Source organism: Mixophyes fleayi, chromosome 1, assembly GCF_038048845.1.
Source record: "Mixophyes fleayi isolate aMixFle1 chromosome 1, aMixFle1.hap1, whole genome shotgun sequence".
Taxonomy (NCBI): Eukaryota; Metazoa; Chordata; class Amphibia; order Anura; family Limnodynastidae; genus Mixophyes; species Mixophyes fleayi.
The window spans coordinates 247,419,391-247,444,686 of NC_134402.1; the positions used below are offsets into that span (position 1 = coordinate 247,419,391).

Sequence of the window (25,296 nt, forward strand, 5' to 3'; positions counted from 1 at the left end):
TTGTTGGTTTTCATAGACAACAAAGATAACTAGTATATTTAGTGAACAGAGAAACTATATCATGCCATATGGGATATTTGAATATTCTGATTATCCTCTTCTGACCATTTTCAATTCCAGCCTAAACATAAGAGAATGTTTACATATTCTGCAGCAGAGTATAATAAAGGATGGTATAATAAGTTATTTCCAATTGTAAACACAAATGGTAAAAAGTGCCTACTTGACAGAACTAACGCAGGTACATGTTGCCTATGTCCGCAGGCTCAAAGTGCAATGTGCAATAGGAGTTGTCTGGCTCAGATGCTTGATAACATAAAGTTCTCTATGTATAAAAGATAATTGCAGGTTTGATCTTTTTACAGTGTAAAACAGCTTATCAAGGCCAAGCTAGCAAATAATGGAACCTACTTATGTAAGGTTAGAATTAAACTTTCTCATGAGAGTCGAACCACTTAGCATAATTTATCTCCTCAAACCTATTATGTTTCCTCTGAAAAAGAAATAGCTATTATTTAGTAGACTGTACTTTTAACACTAGCATGATATTCAACACTGTTTTTTTATATAGAGTAGATATTTAAAAAATGGAAGAAAATATTACATAGTAAAAAAGTTTTTTTGGCTTGGAGAAAGCAGACCTAAGCGAAACGCGCGCCGGCGTCTTCGGTGTCTGCACTATTTAATCCTATTTACTTGGCAGCTAATCATTTTATGATAATAATGCTCCGATAAACCCACAATCAGCTTAGAGCTATTATTTAGGCAGACAGCAAGACACCCCCCCCCCCCCGTATTATGTAGGCGCAACTGCCTTATTACAACCAGAAATAGATAGTGTCTTTGGTCTAAAGGGTTTTTCCCTTTGCTATGAACTAAATATGATAATCACTGGGAAAGTGTAGTCAAAATCAACAGTTTGAGATAGTGATGCAGGATTTACTCTATTGCTGCTAACATATTAGATATTTAGGTATATATGCAGCAAAAATACCCTGTTATAGTATACCTATAATACTGCCTACAGCATAAGCCCAATTATTAATAGATAAAAGATTTGTGTGCAGACAGCATTTTAGTTTTATAATATGTATACATACAATTATTTTACATTTCGCTTATTTTAACCTCTTTAATAAAAGTTATATTTTAATATTAGATCATCTCACTCAATATCATAATTGAAGCTGAGAGTGCACCTCATAACTAACTTCTTCCTTCTGCCCTAATATTTTTGAATTAAGTTGAAGGTTGCACCCCACATCAAAAATAAGGAATTCTTATAGATGGAAACAAAATAAATAAAAATTTCAAAGAATAGAGTGGGTATCAGCTATTTGTGAATTAGTGCGACAGTCCCTTTCTTCCTTTGAACTTCTGTAAGAATTGCAACCAAATCTGAAGGTCCTCTTTAAAACCCACTCATTAAGCGCAATCGCGTGTGTGGCAGCTGCACACCGGCCGTAGCCAATTGGAGCTTCCTGCAAAATATCCAACCCATAGGGATAACCGAGCACGCAAAGTTAAAGGATCCCAAAAACATCTGTATCAAAACAGGGTGATAGTGGGTGATGCAAGTGCATCTAAAATTAATGACTCCAGTTTACTAATTTTATCACTGGGCAAAGAACAGCATTCTGCAAGGCTGTCAATCTCAATGTCCAGGAAAAACAAGCAGGGCAATGGCTCTCCGTCTTATCCCGGGCCACAGGAACCCCCATAACCGAGAACAAACCGTGTGTGGAGAAGAGTGTATCTGAGCAAACCGATGAGGAAACCAGACCTATTAACAAGAAATCGTACAGATACTGGGCGATTCCGGAATGGCCCAATCCTGATTGTACACACAAGAGATCAAGCAACCCATGGGGAGGCACCTATCGATGTAGAAACAATTCGGCAAACAAACACCCATAAACCGAAAGGAGTCTGCATGGAAAGGGAGAAGGCAGAGAGGGAGAAAAGAGGATTCTATATGTCCAGCTTAGCCAATAGCGCTCCCCTCCTGTATGATCTAACCAAAGACAAGGCATCCTTGAAAGACTGATACACCACTGAGCTAAGGCTCGCCGCAATGATATTGTTAACCCAACCTTCGAGTGGATGGGACAAGTGCTGGATCAAACGGTCTAACCGCCGCCTTTTTGGGGACTACTCTTACCGTGGAGATAAACAGATCCCAGTAAAGGGGAGGAGGGCCAACCATGCAACCCAGGAAATCTCCTTGCAAACTTTGTCCGCCAACACCTCAGGAAGTAGGTAGGAGGACCAAAGGTTTTTCACAGGTCGCATGTATCTCGTAATGGGAAGACGGAAGCCACATCGAAAACCCTCCTCTAGGAAATGAGCCTGGCAGGCAGAGGGGAAGGAGACTTAAGCATTGCTATCACGCATCTCACCGGTTTAGTTCCATTCTGTTCATTATGTACATTGGTTTCCCTTGGTTACCGCTATCTACTGTTCAGCCTGCCATTCCTCTATCCTCGGACGCCCTCTTGCCAAGTAGTCTGCACATGCGCTACCCCGGGAACCCTTAAAAACTCTGCTCCGCAGTGATTGAATCAAGCCAGCCAGTTTCCTTCATAAGGGTCCTTCTCCTTTCTATGTGTATCAGATCATCAGGTCTCTCTACCTGATAGGAAGCATCACCTCTAACTCCTGTTCGTGCATATACTTACCGTTTGTCACGAGCCGCAGCGGTACGCCGCATCCTGGCGTGATGTAGCAGCCGAGCACGTGCATTAGTTACAATGCACTGTTATCTTTGTGGCATAGAGTAGGAGAATGTAGGGACATCCACCAACTCCAGGGGGAGCTCTTGCATGATTCTAATTTGTTCATTTATATATTTATACATGTCCCTGGTTTATGATATGACCTATGCTAGTTCTAAGCTAGTAATTAATTAGCAGCTTCCAGAGGCTGATTGTCAGCCCTGTCCTCCTCCTTTCTGATTTGTCCATCAAAGTATTTAAGGCATTGAGGACTGGGTCTCACTGCCGGTTATAGCGTTCTGTTCCCAGTATTATTGCCTGCTTCTCTGCTGTGTTGGTGTTTAACCTCAGATTGTTCTCTCATGTATAACCTCTGCCTGTCCCTGGATTCTGAATATTTGCCTTGTGACCCTGATCTTCTGCCTGTACCCGGATTCTGAATATTTGCCTGTGACCCTGATCCTCTGCCTGTACCCGGATTCTGAATATTTGCCTGTTGCCCTTATCCAGCTAGCAACTGTCATCTCCACCTGTGCTCGGCCACACTGCAGATCTCCGGCCGGTCCCTAGTCTGTGTATTACCATCTGTTCCTGTGCGCCGCCATGTGGATATAAACTTGTACTACACTGAGTGTAAATCCTGGGGACATCCGAGTACCTGTGTGCATATCCAGTCTCTACGGGAAAGACGGCTGCTATAGGTGAAGACCTCTTCCGCTAGTTCTACAAGTTTATGATGCACTGGTGGCCAAAACACTGTTGTTCCTGACTTCGTGGGTTATGCCGTTCTACCTTTCACAGTGGCTTCACTGCAGAGTATCGCTCATCATCAGTCCTGTTCCAGAGTTATAACACATGTGTGGATCTCAGTGCTTCTGTTCTCTGCAGCTCATCTCTTCATAACATTACCTGTTCAGCTTATTCCCCAGTCAAGACCTGTGACTATACTGCATCGCTCAGCATCTGTCCAGTTCCTAAATTATGACACTAGTGTATAGCACAGTCCTTCTGAGTTCTGCAGTTCATTGCTTCACAATATTATCTGCTCAGCCTATTCCGCTGTCAAGACACTGGCTAAACTGTTGACCATTGCTCCACATCCGTTCAGTTCCTGAATTACTACATACCTGAGGCTACATTCCATTCTGCCTTACAGCTAACTCTTGGTTCTACAACTATCTGCTCTGCGCCTCCTAGAGGACCGTGACCCGCGGTTGAGAGCAGCTAAGACTATATTCCCTTGCAGGAATCCCTGGTGAATACCTCTTCTCCGTTAGACTCCGCACCTCTTTGGGGATAAGCTGTCACTCAAGCAGAGATCAAGACCATTCCCACTATCTGGATTTCGTGACAATTGCTCATCACGGGTCAGCGCCCTCTACTGGAGCCCCCCAAGGGCTTGGTGCACTCCTTAGCCAGGCAAGGGCAGCGACAATTGGCACAAGCGTGTCGATATCAACAGGAGACCCCCCGGCCACATGTTGTTGTTAAAGGCAAAACACAGATTGCTGGACAGCAGGGGAGTACAACGCCTCCCCGACGCTGGGAACCTAAATCTGCTTGCCATGTGTGTCGTGGTCGAACTCAGGCACATCTTTAAATCCAAAGGGAATCTGTCCACTAACTTTTCATCTTAAACGCTCATCATAAGTGAGCCAAATTCCTACTCCATTACTGATAAACATTTCGTTAATCAGGTGGAAGTACTGCCAGATATCGAGTATAGCTACAGGTCTAGTCTCCAAATAGGAGACTGCGAAGACACAATAGCCAACCAACCAATTAGGGAAAGCTTGATACGCTGCCATGCCGATATCCCCTTTACGCAGGCAGCTAAAAGAATGGTTTTAGACATGCCCGTAAGGGAAAACATGTTGATGTTAATACTCTTCCTGATTTTATCTTTTGCTCCACGTCTAATCCCGGACAAAAGTGCCATATTGGAGCAGCGGACCATCTCCCCACCCGTCATTGAAGGATGCGCTGCAGTAATTTCAGCTACCTTCGGGACCTTACTAGCCATGAAATGCACATGCAATATCTTCAAAATCTTGCATGGGCCCTGCTCTGACTCAGACTAGTTCTCACTAGTTGTGGAAATGGGTTGGCTGTTTCTGTGTGTAATGTAAGCATATGATTCATACTCACCGGTATGCTGCGATGTCGCTCGGCCCTCGGACAAGACCTCTGATGTTGCCTGTACGGATTTGAAGGGACCACCCTTAGGAGGCAACACTGGGAAATGCCACATGCAGGGTTACCGAAGAGAAAGGCCAGGAGCTGGAGTGTGTTTTGAGAGCAACACCGATGGCGGCAGGTGGTACTTGGAGGAGGCTGAGGACGGAGGAAGCCTCAAGTGGACGGCTGGGCCCTGGGCCCGGAGGGAGTAGGAGCAACTAGAGGCAACTGAGTCTAGTGAAAAAAGAGGGGAGACCCGTGAGGAAGCGGGACGTCACAAACGGTGAGCATGGCTGGTGTGAAAAGGGGCATGGTGAGGCCTTGGGAATACATGGACACTATTTGTGGGGGAGGGGTGAGTGATGGGAGGTGGGTGTCTGAAAATGGCAGGGGTAGGAACTGGAGAAAAGGGCTGGTGGGGATGAGGGGCTGTTCCCCCTTATGCCAGCAAATTCACCCCCTTGAGGAGATGGGCCTAGTCCCTTGTAAATGGGCTCTGGCTCCTGCTGAGGGGGGATAGCAACCTTGTGCCCCCCTGCATTGGGTGAGCTGGATGAGGGGGTCCCGCTACTAGGAAAAGTGGTGCAAGCTCCCTGTGGTGAATGGAGGCAGGCAGGGCAGGAGCAGCAGAAGGGGATCGCCTCTCCCCTGTTCCTCGTCTGCTCTGCTGAGCAGTTGCACACATTTTACCAAAGGTGCAGCCAAATGCCTTCTCACATCTTTCAACCTCTCCCGTCTTGAGTACTACAACATTCTCCTATCTGAAATTTCCCTCAGCCATTTGTCCCAAATTCAATCCATACTAAATATCACAGCAAACTGATTTTATTCTCACAAATACTTACACTGGCTCCCCATACCCTCTACAATCAAATTCCAATTACTCAGCCTCACCTACAAAGCTCTCAAACACCAAGTGGTAAATGTATCAAGCTGAGAGTTTCCAGCGAGCTTGAAAAGTGGAGATGTTGCCTATAGCAACCAATCAGATTCTAGCTATTATTTTGTAGAATGTACTAAATGAGAATCTGATTGGTTGCTATAGGCAACATCTCAAACTTGCCGGAAACTCGCAGCTTGATACATTTACCCCTAACTCTTCATACACAAACCTCACGTCAAAATACTTTACCTTGTACCTTCTTGAATCTACCTGTGACCTTTGCCTCCCCTTTTCACTCCTGCCTAAAAGACTTTCCCAGCCACACTTAAACATGCTCTCCCCCAATTTTAAACCACAAATACTCTACGAAACCACACCTCTCTATTAGAGCTTACCATCTAGTATGTTTTACATATATCTGTTTTCCCCACTGTTAATGTAGTGAAGTGTCAAATACACAAAAAAGAAAAAAGTGTATTTACAGTGAGAAGTCTTTAGTTAAAAATGCAGTTTACAATACCCCGCAGAGATACGAGGATACAACTGTATGTTATATTTCAATTTAGGCTCAACCCCCCCACCCCCTACCTAAAAATTTCCATACTAACATCCCCATGTCTCCCACCCCCCCCCACCTCTTTTAATCAAAATCAATTTTTGGACAACATATGAGTAGTGAACCTATTCAGAATCAGCAAATTCAAGTAGCCACAATAATTGCTCTCATTGTTACCTCCTATTACTTCTGTTCATATGTTCAAAAGAAGTACCCCTCCCCCTCCTCTTCTATGCTGTTCCCCTACCCTTGTTTTATTATCGCAAAACAACAATAAAAATTTTTTGAAAAAATAAAAATAAAAAAATGGCAGCACACAGGTATTTCCTCAATAATTTTGTTATATACAGAGATGCAATCTGATTCTATTTATTATACTTGTTCAAAAGCATCACAAATTATTTTGCCCAAGTATCAAACATATATAGGAGAAAGGTGACAGTCATTCTGAGCAGTTACTAAAATTTGAAAGTCAAGGGCATATTGTCAGAACCAAGAATTTCAACTGAGATAATGTCTGAAAATTAGCAGCTTTGTTTAATATTTTGGTTAGAAGCATGTACAGTACTAAAGATACTGAGGAAATCTAATACAATAATCTTTGTGATATAATTTCTGAAATTGCAAGTCGTGGTCTGTCTTAATTAGTGATTTAGCCAAAACAGTATGAATAAGTGTGCAATGAAATGCAATACAATTAACAATAAATGATCCACAAGTAGTAATAGAACATGCAGAGAAATGTTCCACAGTTTAACCTCAAACAGTGCAGTGGTGATACGGCACAGGTAAGCAGTAAGAGGTTGCACTGTGTTAATTCAATTGTATCAGTGAATAAGTTGAAAACAGTGATTGTGATGTACAGTTCCATGCATGTGCAGGACTAAACAAGGTGATAGAATATCTCAAACCTGATATAAAAATATGAGTTTCTATGAATAGTAATATTGCATACAATGTTGAATGCAAGCAAGACAAGAATAGGACAGGATAGTTGTGCCACCTTGTGTCTGATTGCAGTATGACCAGTGTGTCTACTCTTCAATATAAAGGGAGAATGAGGTTTGAATTAGGTGGAGATTTTATCTCCCCCTTGGACAAATCATTAATTCATACATTAAATGATGTTTTAGCATATGTTATTTGAACATATGTTATAGGGGCACCACGGTGGCGTAGTGGTTAGCACTTCAGCCTTACAGCACTGGGATCATGAGTTCAATTCTCGACCATGGCCTTCTCTGTGAGGAGTTTGTATGTTCTCCCCGTGTTTGCGTGGGTTTCCTCCAGGCGCTCCGGTTTCCTACCACACTCCAAAAACATACTGGTAGGTTAATTGGTTGCTTAAAATTTACCCTAGTCTGTCTGTCTGTCTGTCTGTGTGTGTGTGTTAGGGAATTTAGACTGTAAGCCTCACTGGGGCAGAGACTGATGTGAGTGAGTTCTCTGTACAGCGCTGCGGAATTAGTGGAGCTATATAAATAAATGGTAATTCCTAAATCAGGTCAGATAAATCGTTATATTAAAATATTTTTGTAACATTTTAATTCTGCAAATACACTGCAGATGCTAATTGTTCACACGTGTACTTTCTGTATCTGGATTCTCAATTGGAAAGTAGCAGCTGCCTGTCCAAAGAACATACCCATGTAACCAATGCCATCTGTCAACTTGCTCATTCTGAGAACACCAACTAGTATAACTGTGGAGGTCCCAAGATTCCACACTAGTATGATTTCTCCACAAATAACAGCTGGGAGAAATATGGATGTGACAGGGACTTGGGCAGGTCAACTAATTTGAGGGGATATTTGCATTCAGCTGTACTCAACACCCTTCAGTGCCGGTCACATTCATAACGAAAGGATCTGAGAGCTGAAGAATATTGTATGCACAGTGCTCTGGGGATATTGGGCCCGATTCATTAAAGGCACGCAAACGTATTGTGTGTTTTTTTTAAAAAAGCACATAAATTGAGAATATGCACATTCATATTCAACAAGGAGCAGATGTAAAGATACCTCTGTTGTTGAAAATGGATCTTGATCCGCTCTGCACTAATAGACAAAAACAGTGCAGGATACGTTCAATACAAATGTGGAACATAAATTCCGAAAAGGATGCAGAAAAGAAAACAAACTATGCTATTAATGTCACCCGTTAGTAATAGTCATTAATGACCAACCTACAATATATATATATATATATATATATATATATATATATATATATATATATATATTAGGGATGAGCGCACTCGGATTTATGAAATCCGAGCCCACCCGAACGTTGCGGATCCGAGTCGGATCCGAGACAGATCCGGGTATTGGCGCCAAATTCAAATGTGAAACTGAGGCTCTGACTCATAATCCCGTTGTCGGATCTCGCGATACTCGGATCCTATAAATTCCCCGCTAGTCGCCGCCATCTTCACTCGGGCATTGATCAGGGTAGAGGGAGGGTGTGTTAGGTGGTCCTCTGTCCTGGTAGATCTCGTGCTGTGCTGTTTAGTTCTGTGCTGTGCTGTGCTGTGCTGTGCTGTGTTCTGCAGTATCAGTCCAGTGGTGCTGTGTGCTGTGCTCTGTCCTTATGAGGTCAGTGGTGCTGCTGGGTAATGTGCTGTGTCCTGTTCAGTCCAGTGGTGCTGTGTCCTGTGCTCTGTGCTTCTAAGGGCATAGTTATTTCCCCAATATTCCCCTGTGTTTAAAAAAATAAAAAAAAGTTTTTTAAAAAAATACCAAAAACTACTTTAATTTTTTTTAATTACCACAAAATTTGCACAACCAATCCTGCAGTATAAGCCCATTGGTGCTGCAATATTACCAAGTTCACACATTCAGCAGTAAAAGTCCAGTGGTACTGCAATATTACAAAGTTTACACATTCTGCAGTATCAGTCCAGTGGTGCTGTGTCCTGTGCTCTGTCCTGCTGAGTTCCGTAGTGCTGCTGGGTCCTGTGCCGTGTCCTGTTCAGTCCAGTGGTGCTGTGTCCTGTGCTCTGTGCTTCTAAGGGCATAGTTATTTCCCCATTATTCCCAAGTTTTTAAAAAATAAAAAAAAGTAAAAAAATAAAAAATATATAATTATAACCAAATTTGCAAAACCAATCCAGCAGTATAAGTCCATTGGTACTGCAATATTACAAAGTTCACACATTCTGCAGTATCAGTCCAGTGGTGCTGTGTCCTGTGCTCTGTCCTGCTGAGTTCCGTAGTGCTGCTGGGTCCTGTGCCGTGTCCTGTTCAGTCCAGTGGTGCTGTGTCCTGTGCTCTGTGCTTCTAAGGGCATAGTTATTTCGCCACTATTCCCAAGTTTTTTAAAAATAAAAAAAAAGTAAAAAAAAAAAAAAAATTAAAAAAAAAAAAATATATAATAATTATAACCAAATTTGCAAAACCAATACAGCAGTATAAGTCCATTGGTACTGCAATATTACCAAGTTCACACATTCTGCAGTATCTTGTGCTACATATAATGGAGACCAAAAATTTGGAGGATAAAGTAGGGAAAGATCAAGACCCACTTCCTCCTAATGCTGAAGCTGCTGCCACTAGTCATGACATAGACGATGAAATGCCATCAACGTCGTCTTCCAAGCCCGATGCCCAATCTCGTAGTACCGGGCATGTAAAATCCAAAAAGCCCAAGTTAAGAAAAAGTAGCAAAAAGAGAAACTTAAAATCATCTGAGGAGAAACGTAAAGTTGCCAATATGCCATTTACGACACGGAGTGGCAAGGAACGGCTTAGGCCCTGGCCCGTGTTCATGACTAGTGGTTCAGCTTCACCCACGGATCTTAGCCCTCCTCCTCCTCCCCCCCCTACAAAAAATTGAAGAGAGTTATGCTGTCAGCAACAAAACAGCAAACAACTCTGCCTTCTAAAGAGAAATTATCACAAATCCACAAGGCGAGTCCAAGGATGTTGGTGGTTGTCAAGCCTGACCTTCCCATCACTGTACGGGAAGAGGTGGCTCGGGAGGAGGCTATTGATGATGTAGCTGGCGCTGTGGAGGAACTTGATGATGATGATGAGGATGGTGATGTGGTTATTGTAAATGAGGCACCAGGGGGGGAAACAGCTGATGTCCATGGGATGAAAAAGCCCATCGTCATGCCTGGTCAGAAGACCAAAAAATGCACCTCTTCGGTCTGGAGTTATTTTTATCCAAATCCAGACAACCAATGTATGGCCATATGTAGCTTATGTAAAGCTCAAATAAGCAGGGGTAAGGATCTTGCCCACCTAGGAACATCCTCCCTTATACGTCACCTGAATAACCTTCATAGTTCAGTGGTTAGTTCAGGAACTGGGGCTAGGACCCTCATCGGTACAGGGACACCTAAATCCCGTGGTCCAGTTGGATACACACCAGCAACACCCTCCTCGTCAACTTCCTCCACAATCTCCATCAGATTCAGTCCTGCAGCCCAAGTCAGCAGCCAGACTGAGTCCTCCTCAATACGGGATTCATCCGAGGAATCCTGCAGCGGTACGCCTACTACTGCCACTGCTGCTGTTGCTGCTGTTAGTCGGTCATCTTCCCAGAGGGGAAGTCGTAAGACCGCTAAGTCTTTCACAAAACAATTGACCGTCCAACAGTCGTTTGCCATGACCACAAAATACGATAGTAGTCACCCTATTGCAAAGCGTATAACTGCGGCTGTAACTGCAATGTTGGTGTTAGACGTGCGCCCGGTGTGCGCCATCAGTGGAGTGGGATTTAGAGGGTTGATGGAGGTATTGTGGCCCCGGCACCAAATTTACTACCGGGGCCACTCCACTGTGCAGTCCATATTTAGGTGTATCAGATATTAAACAACGGTGACAGTTGATGCCCAATTTTTTAATTATATTGTGGCATCGGTACCAAATTGTGTACCGGGGCCACCACACTACGCAGTCCAGATACTTGTTTGGTGGAATTCAGACCAGTTGAGGGTTTTATTATTATATTGTGGGGACCACTCTATCTATACCACACTACAACTCTATACCACTCTATTTCATACTTTAATTCTATTTAATACTTTAATTTTATTACTAATTACCATAAAGAGGAACTGCCGCTTCTATTTAATACTTTAATTCTATTAGTAGTTACCATAAAGAGGAACAAAATAAACCAATTTTACCAAAAGTATAATATGACTTAGACTTACAAACACTATACTTGAAAGATGGTGCCTTTAAATGAAAAAGTCAGTCTTCATTGCACGACTATGTGCAACAGGGACATTTTTTTGGTTTACAAAGTCAACCAATAACACTTGGACCCTGTCTGTCTTTAACATACTTGATGGGATCTCAATGACGAATTGTCTGTACCATGTTTGGAGGAGGTATTGTGGCCCCGGTATCAAATTGGGTACCGGGGCCACCCCACTACGCAGTCCAGATACTTGTTTGGTGGAATTCTGACACGTGGAGGGTGTATTTATTTTATTGTGGCCCCGGTATCAAATTGGGTACCGGGGCCACCCCACTACGCAGTCCAGATACTTGTTTGGTGGAATTCTGACACGTGGAGGGTTTTTTAATTATATTGTGGCCTCGGTACCAAATTGTGTACCGGGGCCACCACACTACGCAGTCAAGATAGATAGATGCGTATCATAGATAAAGTACATTCAGTGGTGTGGGGCAAATTGAAAAATATTCAAAATGCACTGACATTATCAAAAACAAGAGGTTGTCACACGCTAAAACTCCAACATGTATATGATGGAGAGGATGGAGGAGCAGCCGTATGTGTAGTGTAATGCAGACCTGTTGAAGGTTTTTTATATATTTTATTGTGGTGCCCAGTGCCCACTCCTCTAGGCAGTCCAGGTACATTTATTGGTGCGATTCATAAAAGTTCAGGGTTTTTAATATATTGTGGTGACCCACTCCTCTACGCAGTCCAGGTACATTTATTGGTGCGAATCAAACAAGTTGATGGTTTTCTTATTATATATATTGTGGTGACCCACTCCTCTACGCAGTCCAGGTACATTTATTGGTGCGATTCATAAAAGTTCAGGGTTTTTAATATATTGTGGTGACCCACTCCTCTACGCAGTCCAGGTACATTTATTGGTGCGAATCAAAGAAGTTGATGGTTTTCTTATTATATATATTGTGGTGACCCACTCCTCTACGCAGTCCAGGTACATTTATTGGTGCGATTCATAAAAGTTCAGGGTTTTTAATATATTGTGGTAACCCACTCCTCTACGCAGTCCAGGTACATTTATTGGTGCGATTCATAAAAGTTGATGGTTTTCTTATTATATATATTGTGGTGACCCACTCCTCTACGCAGTCCAGGTACATTTATTGGTGCGATTCATAAAAGTTCAGGGTTTTTAATATATTGTGGTGACCCACTCCTCTACGCAGTCCAGGTACATTTATTGGTGCGAATCAAAGAAGTTGATGGTTTTCTTATTATATATATTGTGGTGACCCACTCCTCTACGCAGTCCAGGTACATTTATTGGTGCGATTCATAAAAGTTCAGGGTTTTTAATATATTGTGGTGACCCACTCCTCTACGCAGTCCAGGTACATTTATTGGTGCGAATCATAAAAGTTCAGGGTTTTTAATATATATTGTGGTGACCCACTCCTCTACGCAGTCCAGGTACATTTATTGGTGCGAATCATAAAAGTTCAGGGTTTTTAATATATATTGTGGTGACCCACTCCTCTACGCAGTCCAGGTACATTTATTGGTGCGATTCATAAAAGTTCAGGGTTTTTAATATATATTGTGGTGACCCACTCCTCTACGCAGTCCAGGTACATTTATTGGTGCGAATCATAAAAGTTCAGGGTTTTTAATATATATTGTGGTGACCCACTCCTCTACGCAGTCCAGAAAGATACCTTGTTGCAACGTTTTGGACTAATAACTATATTGTGAGGTGTTCAGAATACACTGTAAATTAGTGGAAATGCTTGTTATTGAATGTTATTGAGGTTAATAATAGCCTAGGAGTGAAAATAAGCCCAAAAACTTGATTTTTAAACTTTTTATGTTTTTTTCAAAAAAAATCCGAATCCAAAACCTTAAATCCGAACCGAGACCTTTCGTCAAGTGTTTTGCGAGACAAATCCGAACCCCAAAAATAACGAAAATCCGGATCCAAAACACAAAACACGAGACCTCAAAAGTCGCCGGTGCACATCCCTAATATATATATATATATATATATATATATATATATATATATATATATATATATATATACACACACAGTCAAAAGTTTTGAGAATGACACATGTATTGGTTTACGCAAAGTTTGCTGCTGTGTTTTTAGACCTTTTTGTCACATGTTGCTGGGGGTATACTGAAGTAAAGCTACAAGCAGTTCAAAAGTGTCCAAGGCTTTTATTGACAATTACATTAAATTTATGCAAAGAATTAATATTTGCAGTGTTGACCCTTCTTTTTGAAGACCACTGAAATTCGCCCTGGCATGCTGTCAATCAACTTCTGGGCCACATACTGACTGATGGCTGAACATTCTTGCCTAATCAATGCTTGAAGTTTGTCAGAATTTGTGGGTTTTCGTTTGTCTGCCTGCCTCTTGAAGATTGACCACAAGTTCTCAATGGGATTAAGGTCTGGGGAGTTTCCTGGCCGTGGACCCAAAATTTAAATTAGTTGATCCCTGAGCCACTTAGTTATCACTTTTGCCTTATGGCAAGGTGCTCCATCATGCTGGAAAATGCATTGTTTATCACCAAACTGTTCTTGGATGGTTGGGAGAATTTGCTCTTGGAGGATGTTTTGGTACCATTCTTTATTCATGGTTGTGTTCTTAGGCTAAATTGTGAGTGAGCCCTCTCCCTTGGCTGAGAAGCAACCCCACACATGGTCTCAGGATACTTTACTTCTGGCATGACACAGGACTGATGGTAGCGCTCTCCTTTCCTTTTCCAGAAGAGCGTTTTTCCAGATGCCCCAATCTGACATGAGATTCATCAGAGAAAATGACTTTACCCCAGCCCTCAGCAGTCCGATCCCTGTACCTTTTGCAAAATATCTGTCTGTCCCTGATGTTTTTCCTGGAGAGAAGTGGCTTCTTGCTGGCCTTCTTAAAAACAGGCCATCCTCCAAAAGTCTTCACCTCACTGTGCGTGCAGATGCACTCACACCTGTCTGCTGCCATTCCTGAGCAAGCTCTGCACTGGTGGTGCCCCGATCCCATAGCTGAATCAACTTTAGGAGACGGTCCTTGCGCTTACTAGACATTCTTGGGCATCCTGAAGCCTTCTTCACAACTATTGAACTTCTCTCCTTGGAGTTCTTGATAAACCGAATAATGGTTTATTTAGGTGCAATCTTACTAGCAGCAATATCCTTGCCTGTGAAGCCTGTGAAGCCCTTTTTGTGCAAAGCAATGATGACTGCACGTGTTTTCTTGCAGGCAACCATAGTTAACAGAGAAAGAACAATGATTTCAAGCACCACCCTCCTTTTAAAGCTTCCACTCTGTTATTCTAACTCAATCAGCATGATAGAGTGATCTCCAGCCTTGTTTGTCCTCATCAACACTCTCACCTGTGTTAACAAGAGAATCACTAACCTGATGTCAGCTGGTCCTTTTGTGGCAGGGCTGAAATGCAGTGGATATGTTGTTTTTAGGATAAAGTTCGTTGCCATGGCCAAGAAGGACTTTGAAATTAATTGCAATTCATCAGATCACTTTTCATGACATTCTGGAGTATACGCCATAAAAACTGAGGCAGCGGACTTTGGGAAAAACAATATGTTGGCCATGACTGTATGTATATATGTATATGAATATATATATATATATATATATATATATATATATATATATATATATATATATATATATATATTTATTATAAATATTTATAACTGGGACAGTAACTAAAACAGTTTGTACAAGATGCGCACCAGACTAGTGACTACTTTATATTTTGCATGGATTGAGTTTAGCTGTGTATTGTGTTAGTGTTTCAGCTACAAATTCATATTAAAATCCTTTTGAAAAAGTTCATTTTTTCAATAAATATAAATGCTTACCTTGATTTTAAATAAACTTATTATGTACCATGCAATCCATTTGTTGCAGACAAGCTTACGTTTTGTTATTTTTTTTGCATGGATTGTATGTGAGATTACCATGCCCACTCCAATAATGTAACAGCACAGATTAATATAGATGTGCATATTTAAGAGTTTGGAATATAGCCAATCAGAGGAAAGCACTGCATGACAAAACTGCCAGTAAGTCAATATTCACTATTACACAAAGCCTTTAAAAGACTGCTCTAAATATTGCAATATTGATTTTACCTTTCATATAGTAAAGTCCTGTAAACTCACAATGACTATATTGTTCTATAAGGAGCTACAGAATCTTGTGGAATTAATAGTTATATAAATATTTATTAAATATGTCAATATCATAACAAATCAATTATGGCCTCAATACTAGACCATGTATGACAACATTAAAATAGTATTTATTTAACTTGGTGCCATTATTTCTATACTTGTTGAACCTTCAAACTGTGTTCTGTGCCAGTGTTATAAAATAAGTTGCTAAAGGCTAAAGTAAAAAGTGAAGTTCATTAAGAGGGGAACAAAACTGCAAGTGCACACAAATAATTAACAATACTATAATAGACAACATATGTCCTTTCTTTTAGACATTTCAAGATAGAATTGATTTCATGTTTTTTGATCAGCAAAGCAAGGCATTGTGCCCCCTGGCTAGCTGATGAATGTGCAAATGTGTCAATGATTTCCAGATGCATCTTGAATAAGCTTTATGTTCTTAATCTATGTCTCTGGCTTTCATACATATGAAAAAAATTAAGGTAATACATTTTTCAAGGTAGCTTTGAAGTATTTTCAGCTAAGCCTGAAGCAATAGATGAACTAGCATTTTATACAAAATGGCTTCCTTTAATCCTTATAATCTCTTTGATGATACAGACCATCATTAGTCAGCTGTAGAAATGCTTTAAGAATACCTACACATAATCTATTTTGAGCACCTGCAGATTGGTTACTCAAATCAATTTCACATGCAAAAATCCTCATTGAACTTTCTGCCTGCATCTGCCTGTATGTCACATAGTACCTGTTCTATGGGAGGGAAAGAGAGTGTAAAGTGCTATCAATCTTCCTTTAAAAACATTATCAGAGCTGCCTCTATCAGGATACTAGCAGGGTCATCTGGTGTTGCGGGGTTCGATTTGTAATGTGTAGCAGTTTTTATATATTAGCAAATTATTTGATAAATAGAAACAAAATGTTATTTAGAAAATAGGATTTGTCGCATTGTCGTTATGTTGCGAGGTTACCTTCCAGCTGTCAATCGTTTACAACCAAAAAATGATGTTTTCAATATTTGTCGCTTTGTTACTATGTGGTCTAATAAGTTACAAAAAATAGAAATATAGAAGTGAGTCCAGCGCTCCAGATATCCTCCAAAGACACCAGGCAAAGATTTTAGATTTTAGTGTATGTGAAATTGAGCAAACATATACTTATATTGGTATTGTGTGTATTTAAATTCTTCGTATCAATGACACAAATGTTCCAATGGTACATGTAATGAAAAAAGGATATATATATATATATATATATATATATATAGAGAGAGAGAGAGAGAGAGAGAGAGAGAGAGAGAGAGAGAGAGAGAGAATTATCACATGACTCCCTTACTTGAAACTATGTTTTGTTTTGTTATTCTATGTTTATTTCCACCTTACTGAAATTGCAGTTGGTTTATTTTATGGTCTTTAAAAGTCCTTACTGACATAATATGAGGACTAAATAAAAGTGTTTATTGTGGTCCAAGATTTCTATATGGGGGGGCGGGTTTCCAAATGCTTGATTTCACAACAATAATAAGCCTACGACAAGCACTTGGAAGGAAAAAAAAGGAAATATAAGCAAAATCCAGTTCTGTACTATCTCGTGTAATCATCATTTCCTCAGTCTCCTAAGCCCACTGCCTTGATATCACACTGGACTCTGCCCTGTGCTTTATTCCTCACATCCAGACTCTCTCCCAGTCCTGTCAATTCCATCTTAAAAACATTGCCAGAATACATTCTTTTCCTACTCAACGTCTTGACTACTGCAACCACCTCCTATCTGGCATTCTCGACACCCATATATCCATACTTCAGTCCTTCCTAAATGTTACTGCAAGACTGATCTTCCTTTCTCACTGCTCCACATCTGCTGCACCACTTTGCAAATCCCTACACTGGCTCCCTGTGTTCTCCAGAATCCAATTCAAATTACTCACCTACAAAGCCCTCAACACCACCCCTTCATACATCTGAAATCTCATATCAAAATACTCTCCCTCCCGCCATCTTAGATCTACCTCTGACCTGCGCCTTCTCTTGTCTCTGGTACCCACCTCTCACTCGTGCCTACAAGACTTCTCCATGCTGCTTACCACTTATGAAATTCCCTACCACGCCCAATCAAGCTTTCCCACAGCCTTGAAATCTTTAGACGTTCTTTAAAAACCGATATCTTTTTTAAGGTTTACCTTATCCCTGATGATACTATTCACACTAATACACCCGCACAACTGTCCCAATGTCCACTCTGAGCCGCACTCATTCCTCTTGTTTCAGCTGTGCCCTCTTCCACTAAGCTCTCTAGTGAGCAGGGTCCTCCATACACTTTGTTTTCATGTCTACATTTATTTTGTCTGCCTTGTATGTCCTTGTTTTATATATGTCCTGTTTTCCATACTGTACGGCGTTGTGGAGCACTGTTGTGCCTTACAAATCTACAATAATAATAATAATATATAATAATAATATAAGAAGCTTTTCCTCTATTTCCTTAAACGTGGCCATTCATTGGGGGGAAAGCAATTAATAGCGAAGTGCGGCTGGAGCCTCACATGATAAGGCTCCATGGTGATGTCTGGCCTGAAATCGTTGCTCATTTGAACAAAAATTTCAGTACCTCATTAACCAGAAGTGCATGCAGGAGAACATTGTACGAAGCTTCAGTGAAGAGTTTCTCCAGTAGCAATAGTAAGACACACAGTGCAGGAGACACATAGAAACAGGGTTATGTGTGAAAAGGACACTATAATGACATACTGCTAAACCCATGACTGCGTGATTTAAAAAGCAACAAATATATTAAAGCACACAAATAGTTCATTTAAATCTGCTGTTCTCATAAGAACAAAAATACATATGATCATTTAATACAGATGTAAAAACATATGTGAGAATACCTATACAATTATCCAAAAAGCTCAATACTACAAACAAATTTCTATCAGCTAGTTTAACATACATTGCACGTGTTAAATGCGGACACTGCCTGCGTTTGTAGAAACATTATTTATATGTATTACACCCAAGTTTACATAATTATCTACACATCCAGCAATGGCTTAAAGGCGCTGACTGTGTGACATGATTGTGCAGCCATTATCTCTGCACGGTGGCTTACTTCTTAGCACTTCTGCCTCTCAGCACTGAGTTAATGAGTTCAATTTCTGACCATGGCCTTATCTGTGTGGAGTTTGTATGTTTTCCCCGTGTTTGCGTGGGTTTCCTCCGGGTGCTCCGGTTTCCTCCCACACTCAAAAAACATACTAGTAGGTTAATTGGCTGCTATCATATTGACCTTAGTCTCTGTCTGTGTGTGTATGTTATGGAATTTAGACTGTAAGCTCCAATGGGGCAGGGACTGATGTGAGTGAGATCTCTGTACAGCGCTGCGGAATTAGTGGCGCTATATAAATAGCTGCTAATTATCTAGATGAACAGAAAGAAAGCTGTAAACACACGGTGCTTATAGATAGTCCAAACATATTAGTTAGTTAATAGTTAAAGAGTGAGTATTACACTAGTTTGCTGTACGTAAATTACATGAATTCACTCGGCGCATGGTCCCAAAAAGGCCACATGTATAAGCAGGAATACAGAAAGGCAGCGCCGCTTTAAATTTAAGCTGCGAAGACGCCGATCTCCCGCGAGTTGAGAAAACCGGGGTATGATACATTTACCCCCAGGAGTCAAAACAGGGAAGGAAAGGGGCATTCTCACACAGCTTGAGTACAGTAAGGGCATGTTCACGCAAATGCGGCTCATGCTGACCAGCGGATACGCCTGTCAGTAGGTGTATCATTTGCCGATGCCCGAGGGCTGATGCCAAAATCCATGCTGATGATGATGATGAAAACAGCGCTGTGCAGAAACACTAAGGTTTTTCCCACGTGGGTCCCTGTTGTGGTGGGTATGAGGTATTAAACATGTTAAAGTACAAGAGCCAGCATAACCATGGCTGCCAGAACATGCCGACACTTGCATGCCCTGGCACCCAGGGCTAGCTGGGACATCTAGTTCACCTGTGAATAAGAACCTTAAATAAACCCAAACTACGACTAGATACGCCTTTTAACTCCCTTTTTTTTATCAAATATTTTTTTATTGAATTTTTTTCAAACAAAACAGAACTAAAAATAACAAAATAACAGATATAATTCCATTGTGTATCGTATTCCACACTTATTTCTAGATGTTAAACCTTGAATTAATATTAAAGGAGATTTGAAATATGATGTGTTAAGAGATACATGCATATCTATCCTGGGTACTTTCAGCCCTGGAGGGTAGATGTAAAAAAACATGAATGACAATAAGTCAAGTGTCTTAGTATAGCTTAGTCTTATAGAATACGTATATGCTTATGGATTTAGTAATAGGGAGAGGGGGAGGATGAGGGAGGGGGTATTGGGAGCACTTAACATGGATCAAAGTTGGAGGACAAAGATTGCACCGAATATTTTGAAATTTCCCTCTCTGGTCCACACTTCAAAGTATTTCGGCATGGTATTTTGTGAATGATACATGAATCTTTCATGTCCTACAGCCTCATTGACCAGGGCCACCCAGCTAGTAAACGGAGGTTTCTCTTGGGCTATCTACGTTCTAGAAATAATTACTTTGGCCAGGGCAAGAAGATTGTGAACATATGTGGTAGCGCTTCTATTCAGCAAAATATTCATTCCTAGACCAAAGATACATGTCCTGAGTAACAACAATGGGATCTTGAGACCTGTATTTCGTATACCCTTTACTACTCGCAACCAAAATTCCCCAACGATAGGGCAACTCCATAGTAAGTGCCAGAAAGTAGCATTAGTATCACTGCATTTTGGGCAGTTAGCATCCGATCTGGCACCCATCCGAAGCACCTGCGTGTAGAGTAATATACTCTATGTAGGATATATAGTTGAACTTCTCTGTATCAGGTACAAGCGGTAGCTTCCCTAGCACTGTGCAACATAACTCCAATCCTCCTCAGTTACAGGACCCAGATCTGTCTGCCATCCTTAGCGCAGTCCCTCTAAGTTATCAGTGGTAAGAAGAGAGAGGACATTAGTATACAGTATAGACATGGTTTTGGTGGAGCTCACCTGTTTAATGAGGGAGCGGAGAGGATCTAGACTGAAGACGAGAGGAGTGCTGCCAAACTGTGTCACCAAGGCATGTCAGAGCTGAAGGTAAGTATAAAATAAGCAATTTGGTAGAGGGAAGTCTAATTGTAACTGAGCAAATGATTTGATACTGCCACTATGCTATATCTGTCCAAGAGATGTTATCCCCGTGGTTTTCCACTGAGGGAATTGTTTTAATTTATATAGTTTAGGAAGATTAGAGTTAGCCCATAACGAAATGTCAGCATCTATTCCCACCGTCTCTATCTTCTCCTTCAATGCATTCCATATCAGCAAGGCCTGTCTAAGTAATGGTGGGATTGTTCTCGTGGCCCGGGTACCCAAGAGGGCCTGTATGGGTGATCTATCAAACCCTGTCCATCTTCTCAGAGGGCTTAACAGGTTAGCCGTAGGGAAGTCTCCCAACCACTCTCGGAGATGTGTCATTTGTGTAGCAAAGTAATAAGCCCTAAAGTCTGGAAGGGCTTAGCCTCCATTTGCACAAAAATGACATAGGGAGGTCAGTTTAATTCTTGCTCGTTTCTTTCCCCAGACCAGAGAGGATAGATGTCTGTTAATTTGGGAGAGGATTCATTTCAGGAGATAAGTAGGGGAATGGTGTAATGGATATATGAATTTGGGTTGAAGGATCATTTTAATTAGATTCACTCTACCAGATACAGATAGAGGAAGTCTCCTCCAGGTAGAGATCTTGGCTTTTAGATAACTGGTTACCGGGTCTATATTTAATGGTATATAGTCAGTTACTGAATTTGTGATCCAGATCCCCAAATATTTAAATTTGAGCATCCACTGCAGTTGGTGGGTCTCCTCAGTAATCAGTGGAAGACCCCTGCCGCCTGACAATAGGAAAAATATTAGACTTAGACCAATTTATCTTTATGCCAGAAAAAACACCAAATTCATCTACAAGTCGTAAGAGTGAGTTAAAGATGTGTCCGAGTCTTTCAAAAACAGAAGTATATCGTCAGCATAAAGTGTGACTTTATCCTCTCTGTTACCTTCCCCGAGGCCGCAAATTACAGGCTGTGTGTGTATTATACATGCTAAAGGCTCTATAGCAATGGCAAACAAGGCTGGGGAAAGGGGGAAACCCTGTCTCGTACCCCTTCCTAAATTAAAGGGGGAGGTAGTGTGTCCATTAATACTAATTCTGGCCATAGGGGCTGAGTATAACAGTTTTACCCAGGATAAGAAGTTAGGACCAATACCAAATTTATGTAAAACCACCCATAGATATTTCCATTCCATGGAATCAAATGCCTTTGTTGCATTCAAGGACACAACCACAGCCTCATCTCCACATCCACCCGGCATCTGCAAATTGGTAAAGAGGTGTTCAAGATTAATGGCTGTAGATTTTCCAGGTATGAAGCCCATCTGGTCTGGGTGGACCAGCTGGGCAATCATCCTGTTTAACCGTATAGCAAGTACCTTAGCCAAAATCTTGACATCTGTTGTCAAACGGGAGATGGACCTATAAGATTCAAGCAATAACGGGTTCTTTCCCGGTTTGGGAATAACTACTATCAGTGCCTCCGATATAGATGGTGGTAAAACGACTGCATCGAAGAATTCATTGTAGTTGGTTAATGGGAATGAAAAAAAATCACCAAACTTTTTGTACAACTCTATGGGTAATCCATAAACACCTGAAGCTTTACTATATGGGAAGGACGCTATAGCTGCCCCAATCTCTTTTACTGTAATAGGGGCCTCAAGGGAGTCCACACCCTCCATGGAGAGTCTAGGAAGACCAGCTGCGCTAAATACTCTTTTAACTGAGATTCAGAGTAATCTGCCCTTGAGGTATACAAATCCGAATAATAGGCTTTGAATACAATAGCTATATATTCAGTCTTGAAGCAGGTGGTGCCCGCCCAATCAATTATCGCAGCTATAGTATTACTTTGTAATTCCGTCCTAGCTAGATATGTCATAAGGCTTAGATTTTTATCTCCCTGTACATACATAGCGTGTCTGGAGAAGAGCAGTTGGCGGGAAGATTTGTCAAGTAAATAGTCGGCGTGTATATTTTGCGCATGTAACCAAATTAAACAATCTTTAGGTAATCATGATTTCAGATAGGTTTGCTCTAAATCACAACAAGACTGTTCCAATCATAATTCTTCCTTCCGAGAAAATCTTTTTCGGTCTATAGCTTTGTTAACCAGGGTGCCTCGAAGAAACGCCTTAAAAGGCATCGGTGGAGGGATTGTAGTGACATTAAGAGAGAAGAACCCTTCGCAGGCAGTTACCAGGCCACCACCCTCTCCCATAAGTGTAAACCAAAATGGATTAAGTTTCCAAAATCGGATCCCACTATTTGTGGTGAGGGTAGTGACCAGTACTACTGGGGAGTGGTCGGATATACCCCTTGGGTGGTAGCTAATCTCCTGAATCAGCAGGGCTAATCTATTTGAAATGAGAGCCAGGTTTATGCAGGAGAAAGCATGGTGTGATGTGGATTGACAGGAAAATAGCCTTTGTAAAGGAAATCGAGCCCTCCAAATATCAGATAATCCCATGTCAGTTACTAATTTGGCAAAGGGGGAAGGACCAGTGCTCACTGATAAAGACGTTTCCCGCCACATATCAAGGCCGACATCCATGACTGCATTAAAGTCTCCCATGCAGATTACTGGGATATGTGGAGAGAGAGAGCAATAAATTTAGAGGCTTTCTTGAGTATTTATGAGTTGAAAGGCAGGGTAATATATATGGCTAAAAGGATGATAGGGGAGTTGTCTATTAAGGCCCTAAGAAATACGTAATGGCCATATGGGTCTAGTTGAACCCCCTCAAGCACAAATCGTAAATTTTTCCTAACCAGTGTTAAGACTCCTCGTGAATATGTTGAATGTACAGAGTGGTAGACCCATCCCTCTCAAGATCTCTTGAGGGCCAAAATACAGCTACCAATCAGATGAGTCTCCAACAGGCATGCTATATCAGGGTTATACTTTTTCGTTTGCGTGAGTACTAAGGATCTTTTAATATGGTCATTAAGACCTCGTACATTCCAGATAACAATCCTCAGTCCTCCCACCCTTAGTCTAGTAGAACCCATTATTGGCATCAAGACATCTAGTCTTTATACCCCCTCCAGAGCTGCAGTCAAACACATTTATCAGATGAAAAAGTATAAAATCAATGCAACCCAGGCATAGAAATTGCTAATAATTAGCAAATAGAAGCATATGACATTGTAAAATCATAGTAGCTATCATAGTCCAACTTAACCTGTGTGGAATAATATGCAAATCAGTGAGAAACAATAACAGCACAACTATCCTGCATAATCTAAACCCTTGCCTAACCCACTCACACCCCGTATACTTGACAAACAACGATGGTATACTTAATCCCATAAGCATCTTACACTTGAATCTAGAACTAACTAAGAGTTAACTATTTCCAACTTGTAGTAGGAGATGCTCCTGTAATATAAACCTCACACATTATAGAACATTAGCAGGAGTTAGACTATTAGATTCTCTGACTCAAAACTTGAGTAGTGAATGACAGTCTCAGCTATGATTCCTCATCTTATCTGTGATCAACCCACGGTCTGCTATCCAACCAGTCTATCGCCTCCTTCGCTGTAAGGAAGAAGTGAGCGTGGCCATCCGCCACTATCTGTAACCATCCGCCAATATCCGTAACCGTGCAGGAAACATAGCATATGGGAGTTGCAGGTCTCGAAGTCTTCGTTTCACTTGTGTAAAAGGTGCTCTATTTTTTTGTACTTCAATTGAAAAATCTGGGAAAACTGATACAGGACGATTTTCATATTGTAATGGACCATTGGTCCCAGTCAGGCGGAGCACCGCATCTCTGTCACGATAATTTATTAGTTTGGCTATAAAAGTTCTGGCCGGAGCTCCCGGTTGTGGAGGTTGGGAAGGAAGATGAGCCCATTCAACTGCGAACTGTACAGTGAAGGCTTCCTTTCCAAATGTTGTTAACAAGCAGGATTTCAAAAAAGCTTCTGGATTTGGGCCCTCTGCCTTCTCAGGAAGGCCAACAAGCGTAAATTATTTCGGTAAGCACCTCTAAGTCGGACATTTTTTGTTTGCAAGTGTTAACCTGGGCAGTTAGTTCAGCTATGTCTCGTTTAATAAGTGTTGTAGAGTTTTTCAACGTAGATATTCATTGCTCAGCTTCGCCCACCAACTCTCTTATCTTTTGCATGTCTTGACAAATGAGAGATAAGTCCGCCTGGACCTCTCCAATACAAATTCAAAGTCTCTTTTCTGAGGATGTAATAGCTTGCAACAGGACCTATTGAATAGAGAGAGGAGAGGTGGTCTGCAGGGGGGGAAGAGAGTCTGTGAGTGTCTCAGGGAGTTTCTCTCCTTTAGCAGTCTCCGCGGTGGTAGAGATGGAAGAGCTGCATGCATATTTTTCAAGTTTTGCAGTTGCAGTGGCAATATTAATTTTTCCCATATTTTTTTATTCCAAAGGGTCAGAATATCAG

General features: G+C 41.3%; 1 protein-coding gene across 3 annotated transcripts in view; it reads right to left on the minus strand.

Annotated features, from left to right (window-relative positions):
* The window catches only part of SPATA6L (spermatogenesis associated 6 like), a 57,502-nt gene that overhangs the window by 15,315 nt on the left and 16,891 nt on the right, over positions 1–25,296 (minus strand). The window lies entirely within an intron of this gene.